We start from the raw sequence: 18,002 nt of genomic DNA on the forward strand, positions 1-18,002 counted from the left end.
CACTACTGTGGAGACCTCCCAGTCCTGGAGCAGCCCCTTGTCCAGGGAGGCACCTGCCTCCAAGGAAGGGTGCCCTATGACTTCCCACATGAGTGCCGCCCCTCCTTGGGGAGATTGGGTGAGAGTGTGCAGATCCTACTTCGAGAAACTGACTTCATTTCCTGCAAATGTCTACCCAGGGATCATATGGGAGTTCTGTTTTTAGTATTTGGGGGAAACTCCATACTTTTCCAAGCATGGCTATGCCAACCAAGGTCAATTCCAGATGATTTTACCCATAAACCAGAGATTTTTCAAGATCCTCTCCTGCAGAGAACAGGAGAACATTTTCAAGGCCTTGCAAAGTATACTAATCATAGGAACAACCCAGTAACTCAGAAATTATTGAAATGAAGAACTAGTTCTCCTTCTTACATTCCTGGCTAGTGTGCTGGTCTGTGGCTCGATCCCACCTTAGGCAGCTGGAAGGTTGACCTCCCAGGTCGGCTGCCACTGACATGACTACTATTTCTAGAAATTCTTTGGGCTGTGGCCGGGTTTCCTGACCTGTTCACAGATCAAGTTGGCAACCTCTGACAGTGGAGCCACAGGTCCTCCAGGCATGTTCCCTCCCCCATCCCCCATTGAAGCCATCACACTGAGGGTTTAGGTGATGGGAGCTGCCCCTAGGCAAAACCACCTGAGATTCCCACTGTCCCTACCCGACCTTCACATGCTCTTCAGTTACTCCTGTGCCTCTGCTGTCTTCCTGGAACCCTGACCTGGCTGTTTTCGGATAGCTCATCCAGCAGTACCCTCACTTTCTGGGAGGGGGATTTACTGGAATCTGCAGTGTGTCCTGCTGCCCCATCTGGATCATTTTTTGAAGGCCACATTGTCTGGGCTGTCTGAGGACCCAAGACCATGTCTGGAGGGGTTCTAAGCAGACCTGGTGGGACGGGAGGGCTCCAAGGCACAGAGGCAGGTTTCCAGAAAGCTATCTGGGGTCCCTGGCATTTTACCATTTTTGAATCAAATCCCTGTGATCTTTAAATTGCCAGCAATGTTACAGCATGGGCCAGAAAATCACAAGTCTCTGTGCACCCAACACCACCTAAACTATTGGCCATTTCTAGCCCTTGAGCTGAGTACAAAGAATTGGGAGTAGGAGCTTGAGGGGAGGTCCTGGGCCAGACTTTGTGTTTGGGGACACAGGCCATCCAGACAAGCTTGTGCTGAGCCTCAGGAGGGGGTCTGTGTGGAGACCCCAGCTGTAGACACTGCTGTCTGCTGATGCCCCCTCAGTCCGCCCCAGAGTACCTGCTGCTGGGGGAGCAACTGCCCCTCCTCTCTACCTAAGGGCTCTTTCCTGCACCAACTGTGCTCCTACCCTGCCAGTCACTGCCAGCCTGCAGCCTGGAAGGGTGGATTCCCTGATGACCTCCAGCCCTGGGGACAGATCCAGTGCAGGTGGGATGTGGTCTCCCAGCAGGCCTGAGCACCAGGCCCCCAAGGTGCTCACTGGCCTCCTGGGGGCTCACTGTGCCATGTCCTCCCTCAGGCTCCCTGGGCCCAACTCCTCCTCTGCTCAGGGACCACGCTTGGCCCAGGCTCCACACACTGCGACTGGGAGCGAGTCATCTGGATCTTCTGGACTCCTGCTTCCATGCCCATGACATGGGCATAGGCTGGCCTCACAGACTCATCAGAGGAGACCCAGTGCAGTAAGAAGCAGGCCGCTTCAAAGGAGATGTCAGGTGACCCCAGAAGGAGAACCCAGGCCTTGCACAAAACACAGGGCTTATGGAGCCCTGTGTGGGATGTGGGCACCAAACCAAGGGGCATGGGGAATCCTGGTGAGGGTGGTCCTGGTGGGGGGAGGGGAGACCACAGAAGGGCCACAGAAAAGGCAGAGACAAGGAAGATGACAGGATAGAGCTTTCCAAGGAGGTCGATGGAAGAGTCAGAGGATCACAGAGACCCTTGGGAAAACTTGGAGGCCCTGGAGATGTTGGCTGAAACACTGTCATTTGGTCAGAAAAGTTGTGTCACAAACCCCAGTCCACAATGGATGACTTACTTTTTGTTGCTTCTAGAAATCAGGGCCTATGGGCCATTAGCACTTACATTGCGTGAAGTCTAGGATATATTTACTTTTCATTACTTTTTAGGACTAGATTTTTCTAGATGAAGTGCGAAGCATGGGTGTCCCCATTCTTTGTGCAACCAGCCTCTGTTTTCAGGAGGAGATTCCTGGTGCTCATCACCACTTCTACCCGCAAGGACTGCCCCTGTCACCTCCCACAGTGGACATGACCATGTGGTTTGGTGGGGGAGGTGCTCACTGATGAAGCCCCAGTGCTCAGTACAGAGCAGGGACCCCAGATATTCTGCTGAATGAAGGAGGGCATGAGGGAGGGAAGGTAAAGAGGGAGGGAGGAAAAAGAGGGAATGAAGGAAAGGAGGAAGGGAGGGGAAGGAGGGAGGGAGGGATGGGGGAGGAAGGGAGGGAGTGAGGGAGAAAGGGAAGGGAGAGGAGGAGGATGGCAGGGAAAGAGTGTTGGTGAGAGTCAGGGAGGGGAGATGGGAGGGAGGCAGGGAGGGTGATGGAGTTGGGGTGAGAAAGGAGTGGTGGAGGGGGAGGAGAGAGGGTGTAATGAATGAGACGGTGAATAAATGAGGTAGGGAAGGAGGGAGTGAAAGAGCAGAAGTCTGGTCCATACATCACGGTGAATAAATGAGGTAGGGAAGGAGGGAGTGAAAGAGCAGAAGTCTGGTCCATACATCAGGAGCCATTATTTGGGCTGAGGTCCGAGGGCATCACAGCCTGGGCCCTGGATGGTGGCTCAGAGCACATCCATCTGTCCTCCCAGTGCTGACCTTCCTTCTCCTTAGCCCTGCTGTCACCCTGGATCCTCTCCACCTCCTCAAACAATTCCTAATGTTCCCAAGAGCAGGGTGGCAGGAGGGGGGTTTCAGGAGGGGCTTCCCGGATCCTGTGTCCGAACGACACTGGGACAGTAGCTACAGGACATTCTGTCATGAGGACTGGGACTGTGGATCCCATCCATCTTGAGCATTAGCATTGTTTCATTCCCTGCTCTCTCCAATGCCACTGTGCTGAACACTCCTGCCAATACATTTGTGAAAAATCATGCTGGAGTTTCTGGGGCTGAGTCTGAGGCTGAGCACTGCTAGGTGATGGGTGCACCTGCAACCTGGGATGAGTGTTGCTCACTGTTCTCCTGGATAGGGGTGCCTGTCACCCTTCTCTCCAGGGGACCTGCACTGGACCTCTGGTTCTTCACATTCTCCCCCAGGCTGCCGGTCCCCAGACCAGACATCTGCCACTCTGAGGGTGACCAGCACTGCCTCCATAGCGTTTCCTTTGTCAATGCCCTTCCCCAGGAGCTCCTGCATCTCTGACACATACTCCCCATGTGCCCATCCCCCCACCTGGACTTGCATGCATTTGGTCTCTGTCCCTGTGGAACCCCATGACTTGGGAGACTGGTTTGGAGCAGAGTCAAGTGAAATTTTCTCTGGCCTTGGGTTGTGAGCAATGTGCTTGCCCTCTGTAGTGTATCTTCCAGCTTTCTGCATTTCCCTGGTTTCTGTGTGGGCCACAGGAGGAACCAGCTGTGTCCTGTCTGGGGTCAGGCTGTGGTGACCCAGCAGGAACAGGGGTCTTGACCCTGAGATTTTGCCCATAATTCCTAAAGGGGCCTCTATGATTACATCTCATCTGTAATCTATCAGGGGTTTCAGTATCAAATAAGGGAAATTCTATGTCACATAAACACAGAAAAAAAATGAGTCCCCTTTGAAAATAGGTGGGCAGACACAAAAGCACATATTGTGTGATTCTGCGTACAGAAATATCCAGAACAGGTAAACGAACAGAGGAAGAAAGCAGCTTAGGGGTTGCGAGAGGCCGGGCTGGAGGAGAAATGGGCAGGGAGGGCTTTGGGTTCAGGGTCTCGTTTTGGGAAGGAGATATCCTGCAGTGATGTTCTGTGGTGTGGTGGCACAGTGTTGGGCATGTACTTAATGTTTGTGATGTGTTTAAGTGAAAACAAGTAATTTTACTTAAAACAAATAATAAACAGTATGCAAAATATGGAAAGATAAAATAAGTTAGTATGTACCATAGAGAAAGAATATACAGGTAGGGGATGAAACATTCCTGTGGGCCGTCAGGTTCAGGGGATAGAACAAGGGATAACTGTACGAGGAGCAGGGCTGCAGGCTCTGGATGTGGCTCTGGGAGCCCCACAGGAGCAGGAGTAGGGGCAGGGGTTGAGATGGGGCAGGGACAGGAGCAGGGACAGATGCAAGAGCAGGAGCACAGGCTGGGGCAGGGGAAGAGGGAGTGGCTCTGGCAGGGGCAGGAACAGGTGCAGGGGTGGGAGCAGGGGCTGGGTCAGAGGAAAGGGCAGGGACAGGAGCAGGAACTGTAGCAAGAGCAGGGGCTGGGGCAGGGGCAGGTGCTAGCTCTTCTGGGACAGCATCAGTCTCCCTGTGGTCAGGTGCCTGGTCACCTGCTGGCTCCTGGTCGCCTGATGAAATCTCTCCAGGCACCCCCCGCAACCGGAGCTGCGGATGAAGTTGGGGCCGGCTCTAGCTCTTTAGAGCTAGACCCAGGTATCCAGGCCCCCACATTCCAGAGACAACCCCCTGCCCAGCTCATTTCGTTGGAGATCCTGGAACTAAGAACATGTTTACATGCCTTTGCAGAGATAGTGCTCAGCCCAGGGCCTCCCAGAGAAGCTACAGCCAGGAAGGAGCCCTCACCGGGACATCTCCCCAGCTGCAGTCCACCCGCTCGGTGCTCTGAGCCCAGTCCTTGCTCCTGGCCTCACACCAGCTTCTGGGATCTCCTGCCTGTGGGACCTAGGACCGTCCCATCCCTAGACACCCACATACACCTAGCCCAGGCCTTCTCACCCTTGGGCTCGGCCTCCGTGGGCTCCAGGTCCTGGACCACAGTCCGGTGTGGTACCAGCAGGGACAGTGGCCTGGGCAGTGTCAGAGGCCTTCAGTCAGTCCCCAGTCTCTGCTCCTGGAGAGCCCCCTGTGATCACTCCCTGTGTGAGGGAGATGGAGCAGGTGTTTGCCAGCCTCCTCCCTGTTTCATCCTCCCTGGTGTTCTGCAAAGACAGTGACCAGTAGCTGGTCCGGATACATCAGAGCCTTGCATGGCTGTCCTCACTGTCCTCGTGCCCAGTCCCCCTGCTGCTCCCAGATCAGACACAGACCTATGTGTGCACAGCCCCACACCTGGAACAGGGACCCCTACCTACAGGACACAGGATAAACCCCTGGGAGAAGCTCACAGCCTCCCACACCCTGTTGCACCCAGCCAGCCTTGACCTATGGTGTGTACATGACCTGCCCACCGGGCATCTGAGCCCTTGTCAACCTGCTCTTGAATGTAATGGGTGCACCCCACATGAGCTTTCTTTATAAACACACACACACACACACACACGTACGCACGTACACATGGGGAGGAGACCTGGGGCTGCACAGGTCGGATCAGAGCATATGGGGCTGGGGTCTGGCTCTGGGCCTCATGGTGTCACCTTTCTGTACTTCCGGCCAAATGGCCAGAGATGTTGGGGAGCCCTGATATGGCATCCCCAGCGAGGTAAATTGTTTGCAGGGTGTGCTTTCCTCTTTCTGCAGCCTCTGGACTTTGGGATGCAACACGTAAACATGTTCTTTCAGGGATCTCCAACAAAATGAGCTGGGCAGGGGGCTGTCCCTGGAATGTGGGTGCCTGGTTACCTGGGTTCCAAATTCTGTTGGGCTCTGTTAGGGAAGTGAGATCACCACTTCCTGGGAACCCCTTACCTGACTTCCTCCTCACACCAGAGCCCCCTGAAGGCCCCCCTCCCCCAGCTGCTCAATGCTCACCCTCTACCCCAGGCCCCGTCCACACAGTGACACCCACAGAACTTACCCACAGCCTCTGTGAGGCCTGGGTGCAGACGGTGTCCCCACTGTGAGGATACAGAGCTGGGTTCAGATGAGGCCCCTGCTCATGCTCAGGACTGTGACCCTGGACAGACCCTGTGCCTCTCAGGGCCTTCCCAGGCTCCCCATCTGCACAGTGGGGTCTTCTGGCTTCTACTTCTAGGGACGCCATCAGGGGTAGGACCTCTACATACGTTCCTGCTATCACAGGAGTCTGGGACATGCACGTGGCAATACAAGAATGAGTGGGGGGGGTGCTGGGCAGGCATAGAACACAGCTCAGAAGGGCCTGGGTCTGCTCTGGGGTCCAGGCAAAACCACCCTCCTCCTGTCTTTCTCCACGCTCTCATGGGAAGGTTGCAATGAACTGATTCCGACCCATCCTCTCATGATACAGACTTCCGGGGGCTCCCATTAGGTTTAGGCCCAGTCCCAGGGCATCGTCTGCACCCATGTGGTGGGCAATCCCCACAGTGGTTTCTGGCATTCCCTGGTCACACATCCCAATGGAATTCTCTCCCCTCCAGGGTGGATGGCCTGTGTGACTGCTCTAAGGAATAGAATGGAGTAAAATGAAGGGATGTTGTTTCCAGCCTGATTGAAGAAAGTCTGTGACTTCTCCTGGTTCCCTCTCATGTGTCCATTCTTTGTCTCTGTCTTCTCTGTGTGTCTCTGTGTCTCTCCCAGGAGCAGGCCCTGGGGGGCTCTGGGGATGATGCGAGAAACCTCAGAAGCCTACCTTCTCCCCATTTCCCTCTCCTGTCCTGGTGCTTGGTTCCTTCCTAAGGCCTCCTCACCCTGACCAGAGCACTGACTGTGGAACGTCTTCCAAATGGGGACACTGAGCCTGCAACAAGGAGGGTCCTGACCTTGGTCCCCAGACCAGTGGTCCAGTGCTTTGCTACATTCTACAAACCCAGGTCCTCAGGCCCCCAAGCCCCTAGACTGTCCTCTGCTCAGAAGGACTTCGAGGGAGTACAAAGCATTTTCCCAGGGCTGGGAGCACAGTAGGTCAGAGATGAAGATCCAAGAGCAACAGACATTTCTGCAAGTCTTTGGGACCCTAGGGACACCCCATCTCTATAGCCCAATTGACAGAAGAGTAAGCTGAGGCATTTTTTGTTTTAGCCCCATCTGGATTTGGGGGGCTATCTCTTACTACTTCCAGTAGCCCAGGGTGGTGATGGACCCCAGACCCTGTCTTCTCCCAGTGCCCTGGCAACGCCCCTGGGCCCCTTGGGGACCCCCTGACCATCAGCCTGGCCTGTCTCCTGACCCCATGCTATGGATCTGGGTTCTTACAAGGGGTCCTGACACCCCTGCGCCATGGCCCAACTGTCTCCGACCCTTTCTTCTTTCCCCCTTGTCACCCACCTCGCTCCCAGTGTGTCTGCCCCTTCTGATCCCAAGCTGGGCACTCATAGTGGTGTGTGTGTGTGTAGGCACACATGCCTCTACTTGTCTGGGGATGCCCAAGGTCATGTCCCCACATGGGACGAGATGGGTGCCTTGAACCCCCCCAAGGCTTCATTCCTGAGGATCTGAGGGGCTCTCACCCCCAAAGCGAGCCTCACGGGAGGGTTCGGGCTGAACTGGGACTGGAGAGCAGCCCCGCTCCTTGCACTCTGTACCCCTCATTTGTCCTGGGTGAGTCCCTGCCTCTCTTTACCCCAGGTTCCCAATTGTCCCTAAGGGTTGGACATGGAAATGCTTGAACTTGTCCAGTCCGCCAGGGATAGCTGGAGGACAGGTGCACCAGGCCACAGGCCTCCCTCATGAGAGGACCCAGTGTGCATAGGGGACCTGTACACAGCACCTGTACCATGACCCAGTCCCATGGCAGACGTGCATGACACCCATGGCTCCACATCTGACCTGTCCCCCGTGTTTCCTCAACACTGCCAAGGTCTCTGTGGCCCCAAAGTCCACTTAGCCCTGGAACCGTGCTCATCCTGGGCAGCAAGCCTCAGGGTGCAAGGCCAGGTGGGTTGGACATCTGGGGACACAATACCCCCCACCCAGCTGGCTGGGAATGCAGATTGCCTCCCAGGGTCCAGCTAAGTGCAGGGCTGGGCCAGAGGACCTGGAGGCAGCAGTGGAGGCTGACTCAGGGCAGAGAGAAGAGCAGTCCACCCCATTCCCCTTCTCTTCTCCTCCTTCTTCCTTATCTTCCTGGTAGGACCCTGGGACAGAGGTCCAGCCTGTCCTTGGTGGCAGCCCTGGCTATAGTCAGAGGTGTGGGAAGGAGGCCGGTGTGGAGGGGCCCACCACCAGGATGCCCAAGTGTGAGGGTATTTTTACTGTAATGAGGGACCCCGTGGGCCCTCAGGGATTTTAGCCCTTTTTAGACATGAACAGTGGCCCCAGGACTCAGCCCCTGCCCCATCCTTCACCCTCCACGAGGCCTCACATCTCACCTAGCCCAGTTCTTGTCTTCAGCCAGTCCTCCCACCAGCCCCAGGAAATCCAGCTGCTCTAGGGGCTGCAAACTTATTACAAGCTGGAGCCAAGTCAACCCTATGGGGCCTGGTTCTGGGTCCTGGAACCCCACAGTGAGGAGAGGTGATGCGGCGCAGGAGCTGGAAGAGGGCAGAGTGGACTCTCTCTGCCGTGGAGGCCGTGGCTCCCTGGTCACCAGACTCTGTTGTGTGCCGGCCCTTAGGGCACCCAGACTCCAGCTCCCAGCAGGCTCCGGGAGGGAGACCAGAGTGTGGCTCCAGCTAGCTCAGACGTGTCACTCTGTCCTGTAGCTCTAGCCTGTCCCACCAGCTGCACTCCTCCTCCTAGTCAGCCAGTAACACCCTCAGGGCCAAGAAGAACAGTCCATCATCCAGCTCAGGGGCCAGTGTGTGGCTGGACAGGCAGGGGAGGGCTTGCTCTGGATTCAGGGAGTCTCTGGCTGGGCTAATGGGGGCTCAGGAGGGCTGCCTTCCAGCCCCTCTGCTGACCGGTCCTGTTACTAGAGCCATTTGCCTCCCCTCTCTGGGCCTCGCTCTCCACCTCTGTGCAATGCGTTGATGCTGAATGATCGCTTCCATGGCAGGAGCATGTGGGGTGTTGGTGATTTACCTAATCTGGGCACAGAGCCTGGACTGCAGAGTGTAGTGGAGGATGGTGAGCAGTGTCACAATTGAGCTACCCTCCCCCCAAAAGCAATCCAGCCCTTCTATGCAGCTGCCAGGCCCCTGAGAGACCACACTCCTGACATCAGGTCCCTGTGTGTGGCTCTTCCTCAGCAGTGGGACAGGGTAGGGACCCTAGGACATGGGGCCAGCTCCTCCCTCTGAGGGCACAAGAACAAGGAAGACTTTTCCTGGGGTCCCCTAAGGCCATGTAAGAGGGGAGGTGGCTGCCCCCAAACAGGATGTTGAAATTCTGCTTCTGTTAGAACCTGAGCATTGGGCTTTGGTTCTTTCACTTGCTGGGCAGATGAGACACACATGTTCTCCATGACTCCTCCTCAAATGAAGAGCTCTTGCAGGGTCCTGGGCATTCTGGACCTGGGGAGGGGAGAGGGGCCTGTCCCTTCCCTGGCTCATGAAGGAGACCTGTCCTCTTAAAGATAGGATCATTTCAGGTCATGATTCTGGGCCAGGATGGGAGACAGCCCCCCATGGCTCCCGACTCTGGGGCTGAGGGGATCTTTCTTAGGCACAGCAATGCCCACTGAACGTGGGGGCTTCAGAAAGAACACATGCCTGTCCCAGGTCCTGCCCCAGGATGGTGGCTGCCTTCCCCAGCTCCGGAGGAAGAGGGACATCCTCTGCTTCTCTGGGCGGGGGTCCTCTGACCCACAAGCAGACCCTGGAAGAGTACTAGTCTGCTTCTGGAAGTGCACCAGCACAAGTGGGCCAATCACTGTCCACACACAAACACAGACAACATGCTAAGGAAGTGCCAGAGGTGATCCTGTGCAAATGGCCTGTGTCTGGTGGGGGCTGGCAGCTTCAGTACCCTTCAGCATACCCCCCTTTCCTGGATGGTAATCCTTCTGGAGTCTGTCCTCAGAGCTTCCTTCCTGCTGGTTTTAGGACCAAGGGAGAGTCTATGGTATGACTTAGAGGGCTCCACCCCTATCTCCCTCCTTCTGCACACATCACTGCTCCCCAAGAAGCCGGGGCTGCTGCTCCTACATACCCCATGCAAGGCTTGTTTAAGGCACTCATTGCCTCCAAGTCTCAGCCACTCTGGCTCTGTCACAGACACAGTGGCCACAGCTGCCTGGCTGGGCCAGGAGTCCCAGGAGAGCTCTCCTTTCCCAGGATCAGGGTTCATAGTCCTGGTAAGAGAAAGAAGTCCCATCTGCCTTCTGCTAGAGAAGGTGAATTCCTGGGCTGGGTGGCCCTCGGGTGCCTGAGAACATGGGGGTCTACTGGAGAGAAGGGTGACAGGCACACCTATCTGAGAAAACAGTGAGCAACACCCATCCCAGGCCGCAGGTGCACCCATCACCTAGCAGTGCTCGTACTCAGACTCATCCCAGGAAATTCTGATGATTTTTCATAGATGTATTTTCAGGAGTGGTGAAGAGAGCAGGGAATGCACCAATACTAGTGCGCAATGAGATGGATCATGACTCAGTTGTTTAAACGGCTGACTCTTGATTTTGGCTCAGGATGTTATCACATGGTGTGGGGTTGAGTCCCACTCCCACTCTGTGTTGAGTGCAGTGTGGGCTCACGATTCTCTCCCCCACCTCATGCCTCTCCCACCCCTCTTTTGCCACGCTCTCTCTCTCTCTCTCTCTAAAATGAATTAATAAAATCTTTATAAAAATGGAATCATACAGAATGTACTTTTAAAAAAATTGAAAAAAATCCCAACATTGATTTTGGCATTTTAAACATTTTCAGTATAAAGTTCGGTAGTGTTAAGTATTTACACTGCTATGAAACATATCTTGAGAATATTTCATCATGCAAATATGAAATTCTGTTCCCATTATGTTTTTCATGTATAAAACATTTTATTTATTTATTTATTTATTTATCTATTTATTTATTTGATTATGTTCGGTTAGCCAACATATAGTACATTAGTTTTTGATGTGGTGTTTGTTGGGGCCGATTCCACGTTAAAACCTGCTAAACCCCTAGGGCCTGCCTGGGCCTGCTTAGCCAGAGTGACTCCATATTGCCTAGATAGCCATTTTGTTGCCTAGGTAGCCATTTTCTTGTTACCATGTTGCCTAGGTAGCCATTTTGTTGTTTAATAAATGCCTCAGCAGTTAATGATATCGGTTCCAGGTAATGTTGCTAAAACACACACCTAAAATAAGGCCAGACAGGTAAAAGACCTCCAATCAGCCAAAGCCACATACGTAGAGGTCTGCAGTTGTGCCCTATAAAAACTAGCTTGTAAGACCAAGGGGGTTCGCTCTCTTCAGAGGCGGCCCTGGCCAGTCAGTCTGACTTCTAATGCTTGGCATAGAATAAAGCTTTACATAACTTTCACTTTGTCTCAGTCTCGTTCCCCTGGTTGGTCAGTCTAACTTCTAGTGCTTGGCATAGAATAAGGCTTTGCATAACTTTCACTTTGTCTCAGTCTCGTTACTTTGATAACGGACCCAACATTTGGGGGCTCGTCCGGGATTGAACGATGAGAGCTGAGCCAGCATCAGAATTTCTGGGAAAAGCCTCTGGAGGAAAGATCTCCAGATTTTATTCTGTGAGATCCGGTCTGTCTGTCTGGTTGTGGAGCTCCAGGGTATGGCCCACGGAGGAGAAGCTGGATGCAGCCATGTTCCCCAGGGCTGGAGTGGATGTGGGGACGCCTCATCCCTCTTCTGGTAGATCGCCAAGGGGTTCGAGTCCCCCTAGGCAGTCAGGAGACCAAGAAAATCCCCACCAGCCGCTGGGTCTATGGTCTTTGTCTTGTCTTTTTGTTGTCTGTTGTGTTGCTCGTTTCTAGGGGACCAAGAAAATTCACACCAGTGAGTGTTTGTAGGGGACTGAAAAAATCCCCACCAGCAGCAGGTTCTGGGTAAGGGCCACTGGGTCTGTTGTTGTCTTTGTCTTGTCTTTTTGTTGTCTGTTGTGTTTGAAGAAATGCGGCAAGCAGAGAGTAAGGGGACTCTGACTTTCATCTCTCCGTTCCTCCTAATAGATGTGGGATTTCTCCCTTGCTCATTTCTTGTGTTAATGGCTATAACTGGAGCCAACTGTAGTTAGTCTAACTTGAGAGGGAGACTTTAAGGAATATTCCCAAGCAGCTGCCAAAACTCCCTTTGTTTCAGGGAAGTTCCTTGCCTTCTCTGGCCCAACCTGGACTGCCTAACCCCTCCGCATTGCTGGTGGGAAAGCATGGCACCTGCTCCTCTCTTGGAGCTGATGAGCTCTGAAACTGGGAATCATTTCTCTGCCTTCTGGCAGCACTTTGTTCTTCTGTCTTCTCCTTCTGTTTGTGCACCAGCTTGGGTGCGGCCTGCATAACTGGCCTCTAGACCATCCTCGGTGCTTCCTGCACCATGGCTCCTCCTCTCTTCACTGTCAAGGAACAAGAAGAGCACCCCCTGGACCTAACACCCCCACTCCAGATCATCCCACCCGTGAATCAGGTAAACATTAAAAGTGGAGTGGGTCAAGGTGAAATGTAAATCAGTATTTAAACTAAATTAAGTTTGTTGGTTTAATTAAAATAGACATGTCTTTAAAGTTACAGCGGTAAATGTGAAACTTCAATCAAAGTTTACTGAAGGTCAAATAAACTCATGTTATTTGTTAAAATCTGTTAGCAAAAAAATAACAGAACTGATAGTTAATTGTCTGTCTCAAAGTTTTAATGGGTAATTGTTAAAGTAGCTTTCAAAGTCTTTGGCAACCTGAAACTTTAAAGGTTTGCTTGGATGACAAATGGGATTAAATTTGTTGGACATCTAGGTCTTAACCAAATAGCATAAAATGCTAAAGCATTGAATAGTAGATGTGGGTTTGTGCTTTTGACTTCTTACTGCAAAACAATTTAAAATATTTAAATCTGTTGGTAAACATGTTTTGTGCTTAACTGATTCATAAATTTGCCATCTACAGAATTCTGTTGTAACTGTTCACAGTTGGTTAATACTTAGCCATCACTAGAGACTAAAGTGTTTCTAAGAATAAAAAATTCTGCTAACTGTAACTAAGACTGATGGAAGTAAGGAAAACAACCCTATATGTAAAAAGTAGGAGATACATTAAAAAAAAATAAGGAATGGAAATACATTTTGTTAAAGATAAAAGGTAATTTTGTCCTAAATGAGATAATTGTTTGAAAAAAAAATGGCTTGGGACAAAACCTAGATGCAAAAAGTGTTATAAAAGATTTGTGAAGGGAAATCTTCAAAAAACAAATTTTAGGTATGGTTAGGACAGACTAAGATTAAAATGAATTTTAAAATGTAGAGCATCAGAATGATAAATACACATGAAATAACTCCATGTATTCTAGACTACCAAAAGATGTTAAGGTTTTTATTAAAAGTTTTAATGTTGTCTAAAAAAAACAGAGAAAAGGCAGTTGACTGATAACTGATAGTAAGTTTAGAAAAACTACACACACACAAAAAGGAGGGCGTAAGAGAGTAAGTAGTTTTGTCTTAAAATAAAAATGTCTGGTTGCCCCAGAACATGAAAAAAAATAATAAAAACTAAACTTGAGGGTATTTAGTAAGTCGTAGAAGGCTTGGGGAAATTGACCTTTATTTGCCTTGGTTTACAGGTTTGAAAGAGAACAATGGAATATGTTGGAAATTGAACCATATTAGATAAGTTTTGATGGATGTATTCACAAGAAGGGAAAAAAGACTAATCTTTTCCTGTAAAATGTTTCTGTTCAAATGAGGCATAATATTTAAGAAAGGAAGACTAAAGCCCTGTGTCACGGCAAATCTATATTGGTGATCCACTCAAGTAAATGTTGATATTATGTAAACTAAAAAAACCCTGGTATATATATAAAAAAAAAAAACCTGCTTTCTCTCTGTTCAAAAAACCAAAGTTTTCTTAAATTGATCTGCTATTAAGAAGAAAATATAAATGGTTTTCTCTTTGCCTGCCCAGAGAAACCAGTTTCTATGTTTTGTTTTATCTGTAATCCTATTTAAGCATGTGCTTTAAAACTTAGATTTTAGCAATTGTCAACAAGATTTAAATTGTAAATGAGATCTCTTTGACTCATAAGACTTTTCCTTGGTATGCTATTACTCAGAAAGTACTGTTAAACCAATGATAAACCTTGGGTTACATTTGGGTAAATGCTATAAGTATTATAGAAATTCTATGCATTTCCTAAAGTTTTAACCTTTTGATAAGGTCATCACTTGATATTGTAATTGTTGAAATGTTATATGTCACAGAAGTAACCTGATTTTTTTGCCAGTTAAATTGTAAAACCATATCTATTCTGAGTTTTTGTCACTTATAATTGTTTTAATTCTCTTGTAAAATAAGTTTTACCTTAAAGGAGATTCATATAAAGGACTTTCAGGATAAATACAGGTATTTAATACATTAAAAATCCTAGAACTAAATGGGTAAGAATTTCCAGAACTAAATAAAAGCTGCATTCAACTAAACCAAAATTACTAACATGGGACTAGATGAACTGATGTTTGCTCTTTCAGACTAGGGAAACTTTTTCTTAAGTTATCTGTAATTTACAGAGATGTAAAAATATTCATTTGTAAACAAATCAAAGCATTCAACATTTCTCTCATCTGAGCCCTCTAAAACTCAAAAGGTCTCTCAGCAAGTATTCTTTCTTCCATGGCAATCAGTCATTTGCATAAGTTAAATAAGAATCTGTTCTCCTTGTAACAGGAGACCATTGAAAACGCTGGTTATTTTACCAAGACTTTGACTGGAATATCATATTTGAGAAAGACTCAGATATGACCAGACAGCTTAAAGGAACTAAGGTTAACTTAATAAAAACTGGAGCCATAAAGCCCCTTGAAACTGTTGGCCTGATACCTTGCTTACAGAGTTCCCAGCAGCCTCACCAGGTGAGTAAAGAATGTCACTTCCTGGCAGGTGCAGGAACCTCAGGATATTTTGGAGACCTCAGAAAGAAGAATTTGCCCAAATTGACTGGTATTGCAGGCATATCTGATGGCAAGTACTTGGCTTGGCTTCTGGCCTGTAGAGGCTATTACAAGTTCAACCTAGAGATTCCTTATAAAAAAGTTCCAGCAAAGCAGATTCTAAAAGATCTATATGATCACTCACTGTTCTTGCTGAGCTTATGTAAATAATTAGGCCAAGTTTGTTAAAACTGGACTTGTTTTTCAAATAAATTAGATCTGATTTGGCTATCTCTGAAAATGAGGGTTATTTTAGAAAGAAAAATTATGTTTTGGTAACACACCTTTGTGAATATTAAGTTCTAGATTTTGTTGTATTTAAATGTTTGTTTATCTAAGCTAGACAACTTGAGGTAAACTTCAGAAAAGTTGCACAATAACTAGCTTAGACGATCTTACCTAATATTCTGTAGAGATAATAAAAGAACCCATTGGACACAAATATATGTTAGATTTTATATATACCTTTTCAAGCTGGGTAGAGACTTTTTCTGCCAAACATGAGATGGCAGAAATAGTAGCCAAAAAAGCTACTAGAAAAATAATTCCTAGGTTTGGGTTGCCTCTCGTGATTGGGTCAAACAGTGGCCCTGCATTTGTGAGTTCAGTCTCACAGGCATTGGCCAAGGCCGTGGGCAATAACTGGAAACTACACTGTGAGTTCCAGACAAGTAGAGAGTTCCAGACAAGTAGAGAGAATAAACCGGACTCTTAAAGAGATCTTGACAAAGTTAATTCTGGAAACTGGCGGTGAATGGGTAGATCTCCTTCCCTTTGCCCTCCTTAGGGCATGATGTATACCCTACTTAAACAAGGTTACCCCATTAAAATAATTTTCAGGAGATCCCCTCCACTCTGCCCATGGCTACAAGAGGTTGCTCTAGTGGAAATGACTGATCAATCTGTACTCCAGTCACTGCAGGCACTAGAGTCTGTCTTTAAAAAAGCACACGCAGGGATCCGAGCTGCCTACACTGAGACAGAGACCGAAATAGAACCGCATCCTTACCAACCTGGAAACTTCATTTGGATATGCCACCACTGAGTAAAAAACTTGGAGCCTCATTGGAAGGGACCATTTACTGTCATCTTATAAAGGACCCGAGGGATTCTAACATCTTACTGCAGGGATAAAATGGACAACGCGTGCAGTTCCCATCCTAATTCCAGCACTAACTGATTCTTTTAAAAGTCAAAGAATTGACTAATCTCCAAAGAAAAGGGGGGAATGTTAGGGCCGATTCCACGTTAAAACCTGCTAAACCCCTAGGGCCTGCCTGGCCTGCTTAGCCAGAATGATTCCATATTGCCTAGATAACCATATTGTTGCCTAGGTAGCCATTTTCTTGTTACCATGTAGCCTAGGTAGCCATTTTGTTGTTTAATAAATGCCTCAGCAGTTAATGATATCGGTTCCAGGTAATGTTGCTAAAACACACACCTAAAATAAGGCCAGACAGGTAAATGACCTCCAATCAGCCAAAGCCACATATGTAGAGGTCTGCGGTTGTGCCCTATAAAAACTAGCCTGTAAGACCAAGGTGGTTCGCGCTCTTCAGAGATGGCCCTGGCCGGTCAGTCTGACTTCTAATGCTTGGCATAGAATAAAGCTTTACATAACTTTCATTTTGTCTCAGTCTCATTCATTTGATAACGGACCCAACAGTGTTGAATGATTCATTAGTTGCATGTAACACCCAGTGCTCATCACATGTTCTTTCCTTAACACCCCCTCTCCACCTCTGTAACCCTCAGTTGGGTTCCCAGAGTCCAGAGTGTCTCATGGTTTGTCTCCATCTCTGATTTCTTTCCATTCATTTTCCACTCCCTTCCCCTATGGTCTTCCACACTATTCCTTACATTCCACATATGAGTGAAACCGTAGGGTAATTGTCTCTCTCTGCCTGGCTTATTTCATTCAGCATAATCCCCTCCAGTTCCATCCATGTCGATGCAAATGGTAGGTATTCATCCTTTCTGATGGCTGAAGAATATTCTACTGTATATATGAACCACACCTTCTTTATACATTCATGTGTTGAAGGTCATCTCGGCTCCTTCTACAGTTTGGCTATTGTGGACATTGCTGCTATGAACACTGGGGTGCAGGTGCCTCTTCTTTTCACTAAATCTGTATCTTTGGGGTAGTGAAATTGCTGGGTGGTAGGGTAGTTCTATTTTTAACATCTTGAGGAACCTCCATGCTGTTTTCCAGAGTGGCTGCACGAGCCTGCTTTCCCACCAATAGTGTAGGAGAGTTCCCTTTATCCACATCCTCACCAACATCTGTCATTTCCTGGCTTGTTAATTTTGGCCATTCTAACTGGTGTAAGGTGGTATGTCATTGTGGTTTTGATTTGAATCTCCCTGATGACTAGCGATGATGAACATTTTTTCATGTGTCTGTTAGCCATTTGTATATCTTCTTCGGAGAAGTGTCTGTTCATGTCATCTGCCCATTTTTTGACATGATTATCTGTTTTGCATGTGTTGAGCTTGAGGAGTTCTTTCTAGATCTTGTATATCAGCCCTTAGTCTGTAGTGTCATTTGCGAATATCTTCTCCCATTCTGTGGGTTGCCACTTTGTTTTGTTGACTCTTTCCTTTGCTGTGGAAAAGCTTTTGATCTTGATGAAGTCCCAAAAGTTCATTTTCACCTTTGTTTCCTTTGCCTTTGGAGAAATATCTTGAAAGAAGTTGTTGTGGCCGATGTTGAAGAGGTTACTGCCTATGTTCTCCTCTAGGATTCTGATGGATTCCTGCCTCGCATTGAGGTTTTTTATCCATTTAGAGTTTATTTTTGTGTGTGGTGTAAGAGAATGGCTGAGTTTTATTATTCTACACATAGCTGTCCAATTTTCCCAGCACCATTTATTGAAGAGATTGTCTTTTTTCCACTGTTTATTTTTTCCTGCTTTGTCAAAGATTATTTGACCATAAAGTTGAGGGTCCATATCAGAGCTCTGTACTCTGGTCCACTAGT

The sequence above is a fragment of the Lontra canadensis genome, unplaced genomic scaffold, assembly GCF_010015895.1.
Source record: "Lontra canadensis isolate GAN:19392208 unplaced genomic scaffold, GSC_riverotter_1.0 scaffold28, whole genome shotgun sequence".
NCBI lineage: Eukaryota > Metazoa > Chordata > Mammalia > Carnivora > Mustelidae > Lontra > Lontra canadensis.